The following is a 15,752-nucleotide window of genomic DNA, read 5'->3' on the forward strand; positions in this document are numbered from 1 at the left end:
TGTGGCAGGCAGTGGCTGTGTGCAGTTGGAAGCTTTGTGGTGCCTTTTTCGCTCACCGTTTGCTAAATCGATCCGGCAAACGAAACAGAACACAAACTCAATGCAAAGTATACGCGCACGAGCTGGAATGAAGATTTATCACGTCAGTTTGCAGTTAGGGTCTGATGGAAGAGGTTTTTGAAGTTTGGAATGTTTCTTGTTTCTCACCACTGCCACCGGGTGTAACTATTTGCCGTGATTTAAAAACCGAACAAAACCGGGTTGCGGGTTGAGTCGTTTGGGTAGATTAATGTGTTTTTTGAATGCTTATGACCATTTCAGCACGGAAATGGGTTCATCAGATTGAATTGAAAGGATTTGGTGAATGAAGCATTCGGAAAGGGAGCAGTTCAAACTCCAATTCAAATGTATTGCTTTACAGCAAGATGCTATAATAAAATTATATTTGTCGATTTAATAAATAACTTTATGAGTTTGTAAAATTCAAAAGGATACAAAAAGTAAAAATGACTCTATTGCAAGTATTCCATTATACCAAACACTTAAAAAACTATTCTTTTCATAAAGAATTGTAAACGTTAAAAAATAAAATCTATACAATTACCAAAATAAAAGTCAGAAAAAGTTAATGTACTCAAAGAAACACTTTTATCTGTCAAAATCCACTAATTACAATAGAAAAATATCAATCTGGTTAGTGCATCGAGAATTGAAGAAAAGATTGAAGGCGAATAAAAATAAAATTATCACAAATTACTTAAACTTTGTTTTTATAATATTTTATTACAAAAGCAATAAAATAACTTAAAATTTGTTTTTATAATATTTTATTATAAAATCAATAATGAAAGGGTTGTAGAGAATAAATATCTAAAATACTTTTTCCCAGAATCGAACACAATCCAATGTAATGGATGTTTTTCTTTCTCCCATTGGCAATGCAACACGATACCCTGCACATGTAAACCCACACATTCTATGCATACCAATGCATCAATAATGCACTTCTCTTTTGTACACCCGTTCTCTCTCTCTCTCTCTCTCTTTCTAGGATCTGCCAATCTGCTCGTTAAAAATGACGAACGCATCGATCGATCAATTGCCCGTTTGGCACGTGTTGACACATTCCAGCGGAAAGTTTTTTTTTTCCTCTGTGTTTGTGCCTGTCTCTCTTAATGGAGCCGACTTTTCGAAGATCGTAGTTGAAAAATGGACTCAGCCAAACTACATGCCCATAAATCAAAGCTTAAAAAAGGTACAGGAAAATTGAGCTATTCACCGGTAGTGATTATTTATTTCCCTTCTTCATGTTTCGGGGGCGTCTTTTTTTTAAGGATATTTGGTGAAAGCTGAAACAGGAGCAAGTTTTTTTTTGCTAGTGTGTCTATACGTCCCGCAACGCATGACAAAGTACAGTCGATAATTTGTTAGTCCGGATATGTTCAGGACCAACCTTCCTATCCATCGACACTTGCACGATCAGGTTACGCAATTAAAATCGCTGTGTAAACACGGTACACCCAGCACATGCAACTACAGATATTCGTCTACTTGAAGTTGGTTTGGCCACGTACCACTGAACGGTACGCGCTAATGAGAGGATATTGTCGGATCAGTAGCACTGGGGCGTGCATTTGTACAATTGACCTCAACAGCCGTGGCACAGCAGACACGATGGCGGAAGAAGGCGAAGGCGAATCCTATGCGAAAAACAGTGTTGTCGCTGACAGTCAACTTTCAAGGTTCAGCGTTTCTCGTCTCAGTTAAAACATGGAAGTTCAAAAGATATTTAAGAATTTTAACCAAACCGCAACGCAAAATCCGTTGCTAATTAGAGGTGGATCATTTCAGTGGAAGTGAACTGTTTTGTGTTTAAGTTGCCTAAGTTAGAATGATTTTAGTTGAGTAGAATTTTATTAATTTATCCGTTCACGGAGCACATGATTGAAACCGTTTTTATGAGCCTTTCCTGACGAAAAATCCTAACAAGCGCGACTAAAAACTTCGGTTTAGAAACAAAATTATTCAAAACTAAAGCCCGAAAATTGTTTTTGTATTCAGCTATCTTCCATTCTCTATTACTCAAGCCCTAACTTTGAAAAGATTAAATGGAAAAAGGAAGAAAATTAATGTCCAACATTCATTAATGTCAGAAGTAGATTGGTTCGCGATCTGATATGCTACCCGTACCGATCGGAAGATTAAATATGCAAAGAATATCTTTCGAATGACAACTCACCAAGATCGTAAAAAAGCGCAACAGGGTGGCAGTCTCTATGGTGCTGTGCCTGTGGTGGATTGTTAAGCATATTACTCACCGTCTGTTGCTTTCGTCGAGGTACGGTGCTAAGCCAAGACGGTGGTTGCTGTACAAATCGCACCAATAAAATCTCACCATTTAACAAACCAGTTTCAAATCGCTATAAAACATCCTCATATTCGAATTGGAAATCTCATTCGAAAGGTTGGCAGTTGTTTGCCGCCCATCAACAGAGCTGTCTCGCTCAGTTGTTCCGTTTTTGTTTGTTTGTTAAAGAAATAAACTTTACTTAGCTCAACCTCATTTATGTTTTTAATTGATTTCAGATGCATTTACCATCTCCCAAGGTGCTTATCTTCAAATAAGACATTTGTTTATATTTCGTAGAATTTTCAGCCTCCATTCCGATTGATTTAGAGCTTTACCAGGCAAGGCATAAGAAAAAGAATGAATATTTTTTAAGCAAAAGAAGCTCAAAAGCAAACATGGATCCGAACCAATTTATTGCTTCCATCAGATTCTTCAGCATTAGAAGGTACGAAAGAAAAAAGAAAATCCAAAATAAAACATATTTGAATTGGCAAATAAATTTGCTTATCGTTTTATGGTTGTGATATTTCGGTTTTTGCTGCCGGTTCTCTTTTCAAGGGCACGCGAGATTGGGTAGCATGCCGGCTTCCACGATGAAACAAAGTGATATGCAAACACGATAGTGCAGCAGAGCGACGTCAAGAGTTTGATAAAGGTAGATATCAGAGCCAAATCAAATCTAGAGCTTGTTGAGTGTGTATGTAGGATAGTTCAGTTGAAGCGGGAAGCGAAGGAACGGAAAGGATAAGAAACAACCGTATGGGAAAGCCGCATAAAACGCATGATTCGCCTCGGTGTACCGGAGAAGGCTGGCTCAGCATTAGCATTCATGGCGCGTAAGCTGTTGTCGTCGTTGTTGTCTTCATTGTATCCGACTTATCGTGCGGCATCCCCAAGACCTCGCCAAAAGCCAAACCAAGACAGCATTTTATTTATGAGATTTTCGGTGCGTGATGGTTTTTTATTTGTCCCTTTTTTTTCTCTCGTTTCATTTGCCTTTCATCCGTGTGGTCGTGGTCGGAAGATGCTTTCTCCACCACGCTCTGGATAGTTGAACCTTATGAAGGGTAGAACAATTGCTTCTTCCCAAGCAATGCAATGAAACCTCAGCATCTGGAGCATGTGTTGCACATTACGATCGAAGTGTTTTTGCTGTCTACTCTCGAAATTGTCACAGAAAGGATGGGGCTCCTCCTCAGCGTAGAGTAAGTGGTTTCAAAACAAAATATAAGAAAATGAATGAGATGACACATTAAATTGGCCATAAAAATGGGCCACTTGTGAGTGAGTGTTTTGACGTTGTCTCGACAATGATCACGCCGAGATATGACTGGGCTGTGATTGTTCACCAGACACATTTGAAAAAAATGGATATGGGAAAGAGGATTAAGGGAATTTGTGCTTTGTTTTGTGGCGAGAGAAAAAAGGGCAATATTATGGCACTTAGTGTGACGCTGCATTATGGCATATGGCTGACTGCGGTTTTGTGATACGATTAAGTGCATTCAATGCAGCTAGACGTGGTTACATTGAAACTACATTCAGGCTGCTTATCTGGCTGCTGCGATTGGTATAGTTGCTTATTCTAGTTGTGAAAATAAATTGTGTTTTTTACATCCACACCCACATCCAATGCTGTTTCCTTTCTTATTTCCGTAAAATTTAACAGAATGTCTTTAGTTTCGACGAATGTTTGAATTAAATTTATTTATCTTGCTCGCTATGATCACTCGTTCTGCTTATTTCTGCGCAAAATCTATCATCCAGTCATAAAGCATTTTGAATTACCACTCTATTTTCTATTTGTCCCACTTTTTTCAGAATTCCCAACCAAACACTAAACTCCCGGCGAACAAGTGCGTGCAGCAAGAGATGCGTTACCATTTATCAGTATGGGCCCCGTTCGACTAGCTAACCACAAACGTCATACCGCTCGTCGTGTACGTTGTTACACTACAAACTCATCGGTGAGATCACCCGGATCATCCACCAATAGTAAAAACAACAGGGGCGCTGGGTATGATAACCTTCCGCGTGCAGGAAACGAAAGATTCTTATTTGTGAATGAAAATCGCACCAGTCGAGGTTATCGAGCACAGCTGCGAGGGAGAGAAACGAGCGCAGCTATTCTAAGCAACATGTAGCGCGTCCATTGCGTCTGCCTTATTTATGCGCACCTACGACTCCGATCGACGCCCCAGCAGCCGGTTATGACTTTGCGGCGAAAGATTAGTTTGCCGCTTCATGCCCGATCGCGCTTATCGCGATCTTCTTGTCTTGGTTAGTGCCGCCAGGCTTGGGTTGGCTAGCAAAGCCGTCAGTTGCGGTGAATTTATGCCATACGCGCATTCGGCGAATGTTCGCGCACGCCACACCATTAGTCATAGACGATTTTACGAAACGGGTTGCGGGTTGGTCTGCTTGGCGCCTGCTAATTTAATTCCATCAGCTCACGACCGGACAGAGCGTCATGAATGTACGAAGTGTTTGAAGATTTGTAGAATGCGTGCCGTTTTGTTTGAGACAGAAATTTCAGGTGGTCCAATGTCACCGTCTGAGTCGTCGGTAAATACTGTCGGTATGTAATGCAAGCGAGCCAGTTTACTGTGGGCTTATGAAGATGGATGAATGGGTCAGAAGACGCAGACTTTGAGAGTTTGAGTGACAAATTCAATTAGCACGATGCATGGGATATTTGGTTGAAAGATAAGCTGTACGATTCGAGTACTTAGAGGGCTCATATGCTTACTAAACAAATATAACCCCTTTCTATAGCGGGAAATGATTTAAAGTGCATCACATATAAACCATTTGAAAGGCACTCGCAATAAAGACACATTCCCGTAGCTCTATGCGTATACAAAGACCAACTGTTGGTTCATAAAAAAGCTATAAAATAGAATTTATTTTAGACCATCCTTGGCGAATGCGACGCAAACACAAGTTGATTCCCCATTTTACTGCACACCGGGTACGGCAAACTCCCAACCGAAAGCGCTCCTAATCTTGGCATCATCGTAATGGAGTAACAATTTTAATTAGAAAACCATTTCTCAAGATGGTGGATCAAATCGCGCACACTTCAATCATGCGTACAGGCACAGAACAGGCAAAACAACCTCATCCGTTCCGGGACCTGGCGTTGCCCTTCCAAACCCCTTTTCATCCCCTCGAGCTGGCAGCACACAGCAGCAGAAGCATAATTTATTATCCAATAAAACATTAGACCGCCCGCTATTTGGAACCGAGCGCAACAACCGGTCATTCATTCGCGCTAATGTGTGTTATGGAGTCACGCGCTTAACTCAGTGTTGTCGAACAGTAATGCGCTGAGCTGAGTAGCTATGATGAATAATTATAGTTTTAAATAAGAGTTTTATTTGTTGGGATAGAATGTGTCAGAGTTTGGAACGTTTAATGCTTAGAAGGTCTTCCAACGATTCAATATGGCAATAAAATATTCTAAAAAAACACTGAAAATAGCCAAAACACTGACAGCATGGCATGGCATGACATAAACTGGCAGCGTTTTCGTGGCCTTTTTTACTTTCAGAATGAGCTCTAGTGGTACAGTCGAGTGCATTTAGCTGTACAAAAGCTCATAGCAAATTGTTTGACACTGCTGCTTATTAATCATGCAAAAACAAAACCAGAATCTCAACAAAAAGCCGGCTGCCAATGTTGAGCCCTTTCTGTTTTTGTAGTTTATTTTCATTTTCTTATTTCGTGGGAGGAGGATTTCTAGCCGTTAGCGGCTAATTTGCTCGGCTACCACGAAAACATCTCACCAAATATGGACTCTAAAAATAATACTATAAAATGAGCAAATCCGGAACACCCTTGCCGCATTCGTCGATGGGTTGCGCCTTTGTCACGTCCAAATTGGTTGCTAATCGTGCGGCAGCGGATCGTCGCTATCCAGAGATGGTTCGTTTCATCCCTACTGTGGCCGCAAAACATTTGGCGAATGTAAATTATGCTCAGCGTAGGTTCGGTTTGGGAAGCAGTACGGCAACCGACTCCAAGCGTGATATGATCACGTTCTGTCCATAGCAACTCATAACAATGACACTGATGGCGGTAGAGATAAGGTCGGCTTTATGGCGGACGAACACCACTATGCTCGCAGAACACAGTATGATGAAGTGGCGTTATGAAATAAAAATAAGCAAGCCGTCAAGGTAGCTTCAACTTTCAAATTTGGCCTGCTGTAGATGCTTGCCGTTGCCGCTTCCGAGATGATTTGTTGCCTTGGTACGTGCATGTCGTAAAAGGCTAGAATGTACTCTGGGGCTATTCTTTTATTGGTAAACCAATGTCGGTGAGATGGTTGGATTTTTATCCGAACGCAAGTCAAGACGGATTCGACGACTAAAGTATGGTAGAGGCTCGAAAGGGCTGCAGGTTGTAGAATAATATTAAATATGTATGTTAATAGGGGCAAATGAATTCAATCATAATAATTAAAAAGTTAATAATTAACGACAAATGATTCTTTCAATTATTGGAAGAAGCCAATGAGAACAAGGAAACGCTGACTATTTGCAAGTTCCGGCAACATAAACTTAAACATCCTATTAACATCATTTGCCTGTAGAACCATGCAATTATCATGCGTTACAACACTTTGAATCATAAAAATAGTTTATTGAAAGCAGATCACAATATGCTTTGTGTCAAAAAACACACATTTATACTTTGTTTATGTGAATTATTTATTTCATAAGTTAGTTTATTTGATAACGAAAATGATGCCCTAAACGAACTTCAAACGCAACCTTGCACCACTAAACTTCCAGCAGCCTTCGATCGCGACCTTCTTCTAATTTCTAAAACCTTTTCCACTTAAACAATTCTCAAAACTGGTTTCACAACAAACAAAACGCTCCTTATTAAACGCTCCAATAAATTTCAACACCCCAATACCGGAAGCTGCTTGATCTGCTTGACAGGTTATCCCCACTAGTGGCGCCTCCATTTCTGCCGTAAGCCACAATAAGAGCATCTCCCATTCGGCACCAAAAAAGGAAAACAAATCGACACCAACAACTGATGAATGAAATACCTCTATCAGCTAACCGCGTGTAGCGCCTCGCTAAAGTGATTCGCCTGTACGACTCATTAACCCCTTACGCACCCTTGGCAACGCGAACATCTTTAGGCGCTTGGTGCGGTGGCTGTCTTCTAGTGACAAGCGTGGCAGCTCAAGAAGTACCGACTGGGTCTGAGACATTTATGGCCATTTGTTGTGGTGTAATCTCTCGGTTACCCGCACGAGCAATAAATGGGTTTACAGTTACATCAAAGTTCCCCTAGCAAAACCCTTCACCCAGGGCCGTGTCCACGAGTGACGGGGCGAAGTCGGGATCAAGTGCTTGACACTTGGTTTGATTTAGTTTTTTTTTGTTTTCTTCCCTTCTGCTGTCTCGCATGACGTACCGCACGTATGGCACAATCTTCAAAACCCAGCTTACGGTGCAGGAAAACTTTGTCTTGGCCCGTGGAATGTCGACTAGTTGTGTGTGTGTTGTTGCTAATTATCTCACCCAGCTAGTTTGGTGGACGATTTATACGACCGTTTGACATCGGTCGGGGTCGAATGTTCTGGCGCTGTTTGATAAGACCTTCCTCTTTCTTCTTGCTGCGCATTGATTGGATTGCTAAATGAGCCATGAAAAGGACATGATTTTTGGCGGGGTAGACGAGTGACAAAACAAGTGCACGACTCATGTTCTTGGGAAGTATGGCCGCTGCCGTTAGGTTTGGAAGAAAGTTTGCGAAATGTGAGAAAGACCTTCAATCATAGTGGAAAACGTGGGTGTGGTAGTGTTTTGCGAGGCAATTGGCGCAATTTAGATGTAGAGGAAGTATAATTATGGATTCGCATTTTCGGGTATTTGCAAAAGTTTTCCGCAAATATACAGAGTCATTTCTGCCTGTGACATTTTCATGAATAGTTTGGCGTCGATTGCCTAATTGGCATTTAGCTGTTTGACTGCGTGAAGCGTAAATCAAGAACAAGTTTTAGCAATTTTCTCCATTTTTTGTAGCTATTGTTTTGTTTATTTCAATCACATGAATGAATTGGAGTGTTATTAGCTACTAGTTTAGCATAATGTTTGTCCTTCAGCAGCATTAAATAAGCTGTACTTTATTGATTAATATCCAAGCTAATAAATTGTAACCACGACCAATAATTTAGTTCCATAACTTACTCCACAAATTCCTCATAAATGTTGAATTCCTTCTCCAAATTAAGTCACCGAAAAATTGTAAAGACCGTCACTAATTTAATGGTTACACTCTCTACTTTATAATTGTAGCATCCCAAGCCGTAGTAGAAGACATCGGTTCACCAGCTAAACAACCGGAACGGAAGTCATCGAAGGGAATAAAAACACGCGGCGATGGCGATAATTGATAAGTCTGCGCCTGATTAAAAGTGTCAATATGCTGCTGGGGAAAGCTGCCTCACCCGGCGAATGATGGTGAATGTGGACGGGCAGAAAATAAATTGAAACTGTGAACACCCACACACCTCGCCATGCGACGCACTGGCCCTCTCATGAAGATGCGCCTCCGTACAAAGTATGCTAATAAATTTTAATTAATTTACAGTGAGATGGGAAAAAATGTACTATAGGAGAGATCACCCGGATGAAATGGTAGAACTGCTTCGCCTGTACGACAGCCCAATGCAAGTCTAGCTTGAGCAGTTGTTCGGAGGATTCTAGCAGACCTTGAGCACTTGAAAGGTAAATGAGTTTTCGCTGCGAAAGAGGTCAACTCACGATCATCGCTGGTGGCTTGAGGGGGTTCGTTAAGAAGCGATTTGACGGTTAATTTTCATTATTGGTGTGCTGGGAATGGTTGGGAACACATGCGGCGGGTCACGGGTCTTCTGTGTATGAATTTAATTTTAATTTCGCACCAGCACTAATAGGAAGGCGTATTAGAAGTGAAACCAAAAGAGACAAAATTAACATTAACTGGGTTCTACTTGAAATCATTCTTCGAATTCTGGGCTCTACTGGGAGAGTATTTGCAACAATGTTGCTTGAACCTTGCTGCCCCAGCTTTGATTCCCCTGTAATCAAAGTATTAAAGTAGCGCATATCAAAGTAAGTGCTTAACAATTCTCATGGTTTCTCGGAACAACTCTGGAGGATTCGGAAGTTCATTTCATCCCAAGCAATTGCTTGCCACAATGCCAACCGTTTCTCTTTAAATAATCCATTAAATTGAACAGAAAATCAATATTGAATACCATTCGCAACCGATCGAAACGGATTTTGTATTTGTATGCCCACGCATCACGGACCACACATTCAGCACGCTTATGAATTGATGGCGGCACTAAATGAGGCGTGTAAATTTTGCCAACCGCATCACTCCACAAAACTAACCCCAAAACTCGTTGATTAATCTGACGCATATAGAAAGAGAAAATGCAACCATTATGTTGTGAGGCGTGTTTCGTTGGCAGCCAAACCCCGGTGGCTGTGTACTGGCGGTATAGGAAACAGCATGATTGGTAGTAAACAGATGCCTAGCCAGTGATCGCTCACGCTCTACAGCTAACCTCCCAAACCAATCAGTTCGAACCGATGCACACAAAATACGGCATAGGGAAGAGTATTTTGAATAAAATTAACCATTCCTGTTCATCAAATCAACGGCAACACGGCATCATTGGAAGCACCAGAGGGAAACATATGAATGAACTTACAACCGAAGCATCGTTGCTGGTTCGTTTGATGTGTATGACAGTGATGTAATCGATGGAACCCAGCTCATTGGGAAGTTGTGTTGAGTATTTGGCACAGCCATAATTAAATTGGGGAAATATCAAGCATTTTACCGCGCGTTTACGCGTTGAAATGTTAGCTCGGGCCGATGCAAATGTGTCATGGATTGAGAATAATTTCATTCGATGTAACATATTACTGGGAGAAGTACCTTCTGCAAGATTTTTGTATGATGTAAATTAAATGATATTTTAAGAAGTTTAGAATATTTATTTATTTATTTATTTACTTTCAGTTTATTACGGCGGTACAATGGCGTATTGTCAACAAAAATTTTCAATGATAAGGCATTTTCTTCTTATTCTTTGTTTTTTTTCAGGCATACTCAGTAAGGTGATTAAAATAATTATTAAAAAAACTTATTTTTGTCACTTTTGAAGAGATTTACAAAATCTGCTGTATGTATTTAACGATTTGTCTTATGTAAATATTGAAGTTTGCAATCAAGATTTACATGAAATATAAGAATATTTTATGTAGAGCATAAAATTAATATATATAAGGAGGAAATGCCTTATCAATATGATTATAGAATTTGTTCAACACAAGCGGTGTGAACAATACGGCACTGGACCGTCATAATTAATTATAAATAAATAAATAAATAAATAAATAAAATTAATATTCTTTTTTACGCTTAAGAATCAAACCTTTATTTAAAAATATATTTTAAAATCAAACAATCAAAAAAAGCCCTTTTTTATAATTAAAACCATTTACAGATTTTTAAACAAACATAGCACAAGGGAAGTTTCTGTCTTTCTAAGGCCCATCTTTCAGTTAGCTTCCTGACATTTCTCGACCATGCTCTCAGCTCGACATTCAAGCATACCGGTTGTAAATAAACCAAACGAAGCATGCAAAATTGATTGAGTCGTTTCGGGATACGCTCAAGTCTCCATCCACCAAGGGTTACCACGACAGGCCATTCCAGCGAGCACCATCCACTCACGTCATGGTCGATCGTGTTCGGAGATTTTTAACACCCAAAATAAAATCCCTAAAAAAAAGCACCACCTTCACACTTGCTCTTCAAGCCCACAGGGACATGGTTTTTGCATCGAAAAAGATGCACACGATCGATACACACTGCATGAATATTATCCAGCATCGATGGCACTGGGGTTGATCCTTGAATTTGTTTTTTTTTTTGCAAAAATGAAAAGAGAAAAATACCCATTTTACTGTCACATAGAGTACGGAAGCTGGTGGATCATACCTCCCAAGTGTGTTGGTGGGCAGATAGTGTGCTTGCCAAACAAAACGAGTGTGCAGTGGCGGACATTTATTATGCTGTTCACGATTCAGTACCTCATCGTTTAGAAGCTAGGTGATTGGGAAAAAAATGATAGGGAAAAAACTTTCACAACAGTGTGAGATGAACAATTTCTGCGTGCAGTCGATGAGACCCAATCTATCGAAGGTGTGTTGGAATGGTATTTAACGATTTGTCGACCGAGTTAGATATTACTGGATGGAGCAAGGAATGTAGCAAGAATGGGATGAGCTAGTTAGAGCATGTAGTGAGATCATGTTGTTAACTTTTATTAATATCCAAACCATCCAAAGCGATGCAAGGTACAGAAGAAGACTTTTTCATATTGTATTGTAATCGACTACACCAGGGTATTGCATATTGCAATGGGAAGCCGCAATCGTAGCGCTATTTGACACTGGTGTTAACCTATGAGCTTTGCAATTAAAAGTGGCAGACAGCAGGTCATTTTATTTTGCATTATTCGCACTAATAAATCTGTAGTTCAGGTTGCTTTGCAAACATTTTCATAGGCAACATATTTCAATTTTGTCTCGAACGCCTTGGAGACATTTTTGGGGCTCATCTCATGCTCCTTCATTCTGGTGGTCTTACGATATCGTCTCGCCGACTAAAGAACAAGCTTTAAACATTCAATTCCTTTCATAATAATATCCATCCTTCATCTGTTAGCGCCCCTATTCGGTTTGAATTTTTCATGCTGATCACTACCATTTTTCCCACTTAAAAAGAAGATAAAAAAGCGTAAGGAAATCAACAAAAAAAGTTCCAAAATCCAGTAGTCCACCCTTGTTCGAGAAAAGGACTCCACCGGTCGGTGCTACTGATTCCCGCAAGGGCCACAGGCCTGCCATTTTCTACTATTTAATCATTCCCGTGAGTGTCGTGAATTTTTTTGCATAATGACTGAAACAGCGGAATGGTTTTAGACTTCAATTAATTCATTTCTCGTCCTGTGTTGCGCTTCTGCGTTCCGTTCGCGCTAGCCCCGCCGATCCCGTTTGCAGTAAAAGGGACCAATGTGAGGTAAGAAGTCACGACCGGAATGCACCGATTTGGGGATAGAAGAACGCGTTTCTTCTTTTCCGCCTATTTTTAAATACAAATTTTCCCAGGCCCGTACTAAATGTTCTCGAAGACAAGCATTTTCGGCAACAGCTTTTGAATACTTTCAGTAGAAAAAATATACCACTCTCACACACACACACGAGTACTAGAACGAAAAAGAAAAGGAAAGAAGATGGTAGAATGTCCCATGCTGTCCGATGTGGATGGCCTGCCTAAGTAAACCGTGCAACAGACGATAGGGGACTCACACCCCAAAAAATGGACGTCACAGTGGCAGATAGCTTTTGAATTGTGAAGGTACGGGAAGCAGATTGTCTTCCTCTGCAAAACACACCAAACAAGAAACTGATAGCCCCGAGGGGCGTTCGTTTCGGTCGGTCGGTTGGTCGGTCTTGTTCTGTGTTTGTTTACTTATTTAATTTTGTTTTTCAATTAACCACACGCTTGCGGTCTGATGTGGCGATGGTGTGCGTGTGTGAGAGAGAGATAGAGTGGAAATGAGGAAGTTTCATTTCTGGAAACATCCGGGTAAGTTCGGTCTATTTCTTTTGATAGCAAGCAATGATGATAGCAGGGACGTTTCTATGATAATTTTTGCATCCCGTTCTTCGGTGGGCGAGTTCAAGTTTTGAGACGTGGTATGCTGACTGGTTGGAGGTTAATTTTGAACAACCTCAACACCACGAACATCTAATGAGTGGTAGGACTACTACTCTTAATATCGAGGACTATTAGGATTCTGATTTTCTCAAAATAAAGGTTTCATCTGTTGGAGGGATTCAAACAGTAAAGGATGATTTCAAGATTGCAAAGAAAGTGCGAAAAAAGATTTAGAAATGAGGACGCTTTCTGAAGTCACGACATTTACTCAAGAGGAAAAAAAAAAACGAAAAGGTCATATAGAGAAAGGTTTTTATAAAGTAAGGTCAGCTTTTCGCTGCGGTTTTTTTTTTTTTTGTAGATCAAAACAGTGTTCTAAGATAATTTACTTAATTTCAATTTAAATTAAAATCTGTAAATTACAAAAAATATTCAAACAATATTATCCAGTTTCCGTGAGAACTTCTTCGTCTTAATTATGGGATAAATATCCTCCGGAGATATTGGAGATAAATTTCTGTTTGAGAAAAACATTCTAGTTCTGCTCTGTTTCAAACGGCAGGACCGGGGTTCGAAGCCCATCCGGAAAGTCCCCCAAAGTTAGGACGTCAAATCTGGTAAATCATTCGGTGGCCGGCGTAACCTGAAAGTGTCGCCAAACCGAGAGGAAGCAGTGCTCTGTTAAACATCGACATCACAAATAAACTTATTTCGATAACTGTTATAAAAGATAGTAAGAACAAGTCTACTGTTTTCCTAAGCTGTCTGCTGATGACAGTCGCAACGGTCGTTACATGGCAGAACCGGGAATCAAATTCCATCCGGATCACTCCCTCGTGGTCCTGTGATTCTTATACTATCAATCGTCTTCAAAAACTCCTGTACCAAATAATACCAAATAGGAGTTTTTTAGGTAAAAAGTAAAGCTCAAAACCTGTCCAGAATCTAAGCTGCTAGGGCAAAAGCTGTCAACAGCAGCTCATACGCGTTCACCCATTTCTAATCCGCCCACCAGACGGACGTAATATAGAAGGATTTTATTCAATGTTTACATTCACACGATGCAACAGGGGGAGGAAAAAGTAACCCGAAAAGAACATCTAGCAGGCCCTTGATTTTGAGCTGGCCTCATGGGTGAAAAGATGGATGGATGTGCCTATCCACGCCCTTCATCTACGTCTGCACATTCGTATTTGATCGATTGGAAAGGTGCCTAACGCCTTCAGACGAAATCACTCTAATCCATATGTAAGCATAGTTCAACACAACGACCATTTGAATTACCATTTAGATCCCTTTTGCTTGGCCGTCCCGAGAGCTGAAGGTTCTTGTGCCTTTTATCGGCATGTAGGAAGGCCTTTAGTTTGTTACTACACACCAAGAACCAAGCATGATGAAAAGATTCTCAAACAGGAAGGCGGGTGACAGATTGAGGTTTAAAAGATCTTGCAATCCGTGTTCTGCGCCAAAAAAAAAAAAAGAAAAACCCCGACGCTTCACGTGCTTGGCAAAGGCATAGAAGCAAAGCAAGTGTATGAGTAGCAAACCAGAACCGATATCAAGCAACGGATAATGCTAGCCAAAGCGGCGTGGAAATCATTAAAACGCTTCAGAGTTTACTTTACGCTTTCGCATGAGAAGCTTTTGAAGTGAACCGAGATTAATGCGAACAGACACTATTGGAAATGGAGAACAGCTTTTTCTAGGCTTTTTTTTTTGTTCTGCCTTTTGATGCATTTTCCATTTGGCACCGTGTTAGAATGTTGTATGGTTTTTGCTATTGATTTCGAGTTTTTGTCAGGTTTTTCGTCTGCCTTCAACAAGGGATACAGTTGTATAAATTTGAAAATTCATTTCTTCTTTTTGCAGCATTAAAAAATCGCCCGTTTACACACGCATACGTTACCCAACTCATCATCATCACCATCATCATCCGTCTGCTTCACGCCACAAATCCAAGACAGCAACAGAGAACGAGTTGTGGTAATTTTGACACAGCACGGAGCTTTTTTGTCATCTTCACTGCAGTATCCTTAGCAAACGGATAAAGTTTCCCGCATTGTTGAAAACAAAACAAGAAGCACTCTCCCAGCATGCGCATGCAGAGATCATCACCCGCACAAAACGATTTGCGCCGTTCGATTGGCAGATGGGCGGGTAAATGGGAAAAGTTTTGCTTGCAAGCTTTTTCGGTTCATTTTAAATCTCCGCTCTGTGTGCTTGCTCTGCTTGCTCTGTTGGGTTTCTTTTCTTATTTTTTTTTCGTGTGCTCGCTTATTTTTCCATCGGATGATCCACAAGTCTTACAGAGTTGGAACTTACCGGAGGTTTGCTTTGTGTATGAAGGAAAATTTCGGAAACATGAAAACCTGCCACCAATAACGTGCGATGTACGCGCGATCCTGCTCCAAATGTTAATGATTATTACAGCAGCAAGTGAAGCACGCCTAAGAAATGTAGCAATTTCTAATAAAAGAAAAAGAAACACACAAAAAACAACTCAGTTCTCCAAGATGCTGGGCCAAGGTTTGATGGTGCCTTTTTTAAGCTTGCATGCAAAATGGAAACTTCTTTTCAGCTACAACGGTTGTGGCGATTATCTAAATCAAGTTGTACACATCGCCACCGGTTCCCGCACTGGCAGCCGGAG

At 40.6% G+C, this 15,752-nt stretch overlaps 3 protein-coding genes across 10 annotated transcripts in view; 1 reads left to right on the forward strand and 2 right to left on the reverse strand.

Moving 5' to 3' along the window:
• The window catches only part of LOC126563129 (coatomer subunit zeta-1), a 558,371-nt gene that overhangs the window by 224,339 nt on the left and 318,280 nt on the right, over positions 1 to 15,752 (forward strand). Inside the window, exon 5 of one of the 2 annotated variants that reach the window (XM_050219754.1) lies at positions 2,275 to 2,285. The exons of the other annotated variant lie outside the window; for it this stretch is intronic. The gene's annotated coding sequence lies outside the window, so the exon portion shown is untranslated. Of the gene's footprint in view, positions 1 to 2,274; positions 2,286 to 15,752 lie in introns of those variants that run through there. 2 annotated transcript variants of the gene reach the window in all.
• The window catches only part of LOC126561377 (trafficking protein particle complex subunit 11), a 411,048-nt gene that overhangs the window by 172,162 nt on the left and 223,134 nt on the right, over positions 1 to 15,752 (reverse strand). The gene's annotated exons all lie outside the window — the stretch shown is intronic.
• LOC126561459 (collagen alpha-1(XVIII) chain) overlaps positions 1 to 15,752 on the reverse strand; it is a 191,481-nt gene that overhangs the window by 162,866 nt on the left and 12,863 nt on the right. The window lies entirely within an intron of this gene.

Source organism: Anopheles maculipalpis, chromosome 3RL, assembly GCF_943734695.1.
Source record: "Anopheles maculipalpis chromosome 3RL, idAnoMacuDA_375_x, whole genome shotgun sequence".
NCBI classification, from domain to species: Eukaryota; Metazoa; Arthropoda; class Insecta; order Diptera; family Culicidae; genus Anopheles; species Anopheles maculipalpis.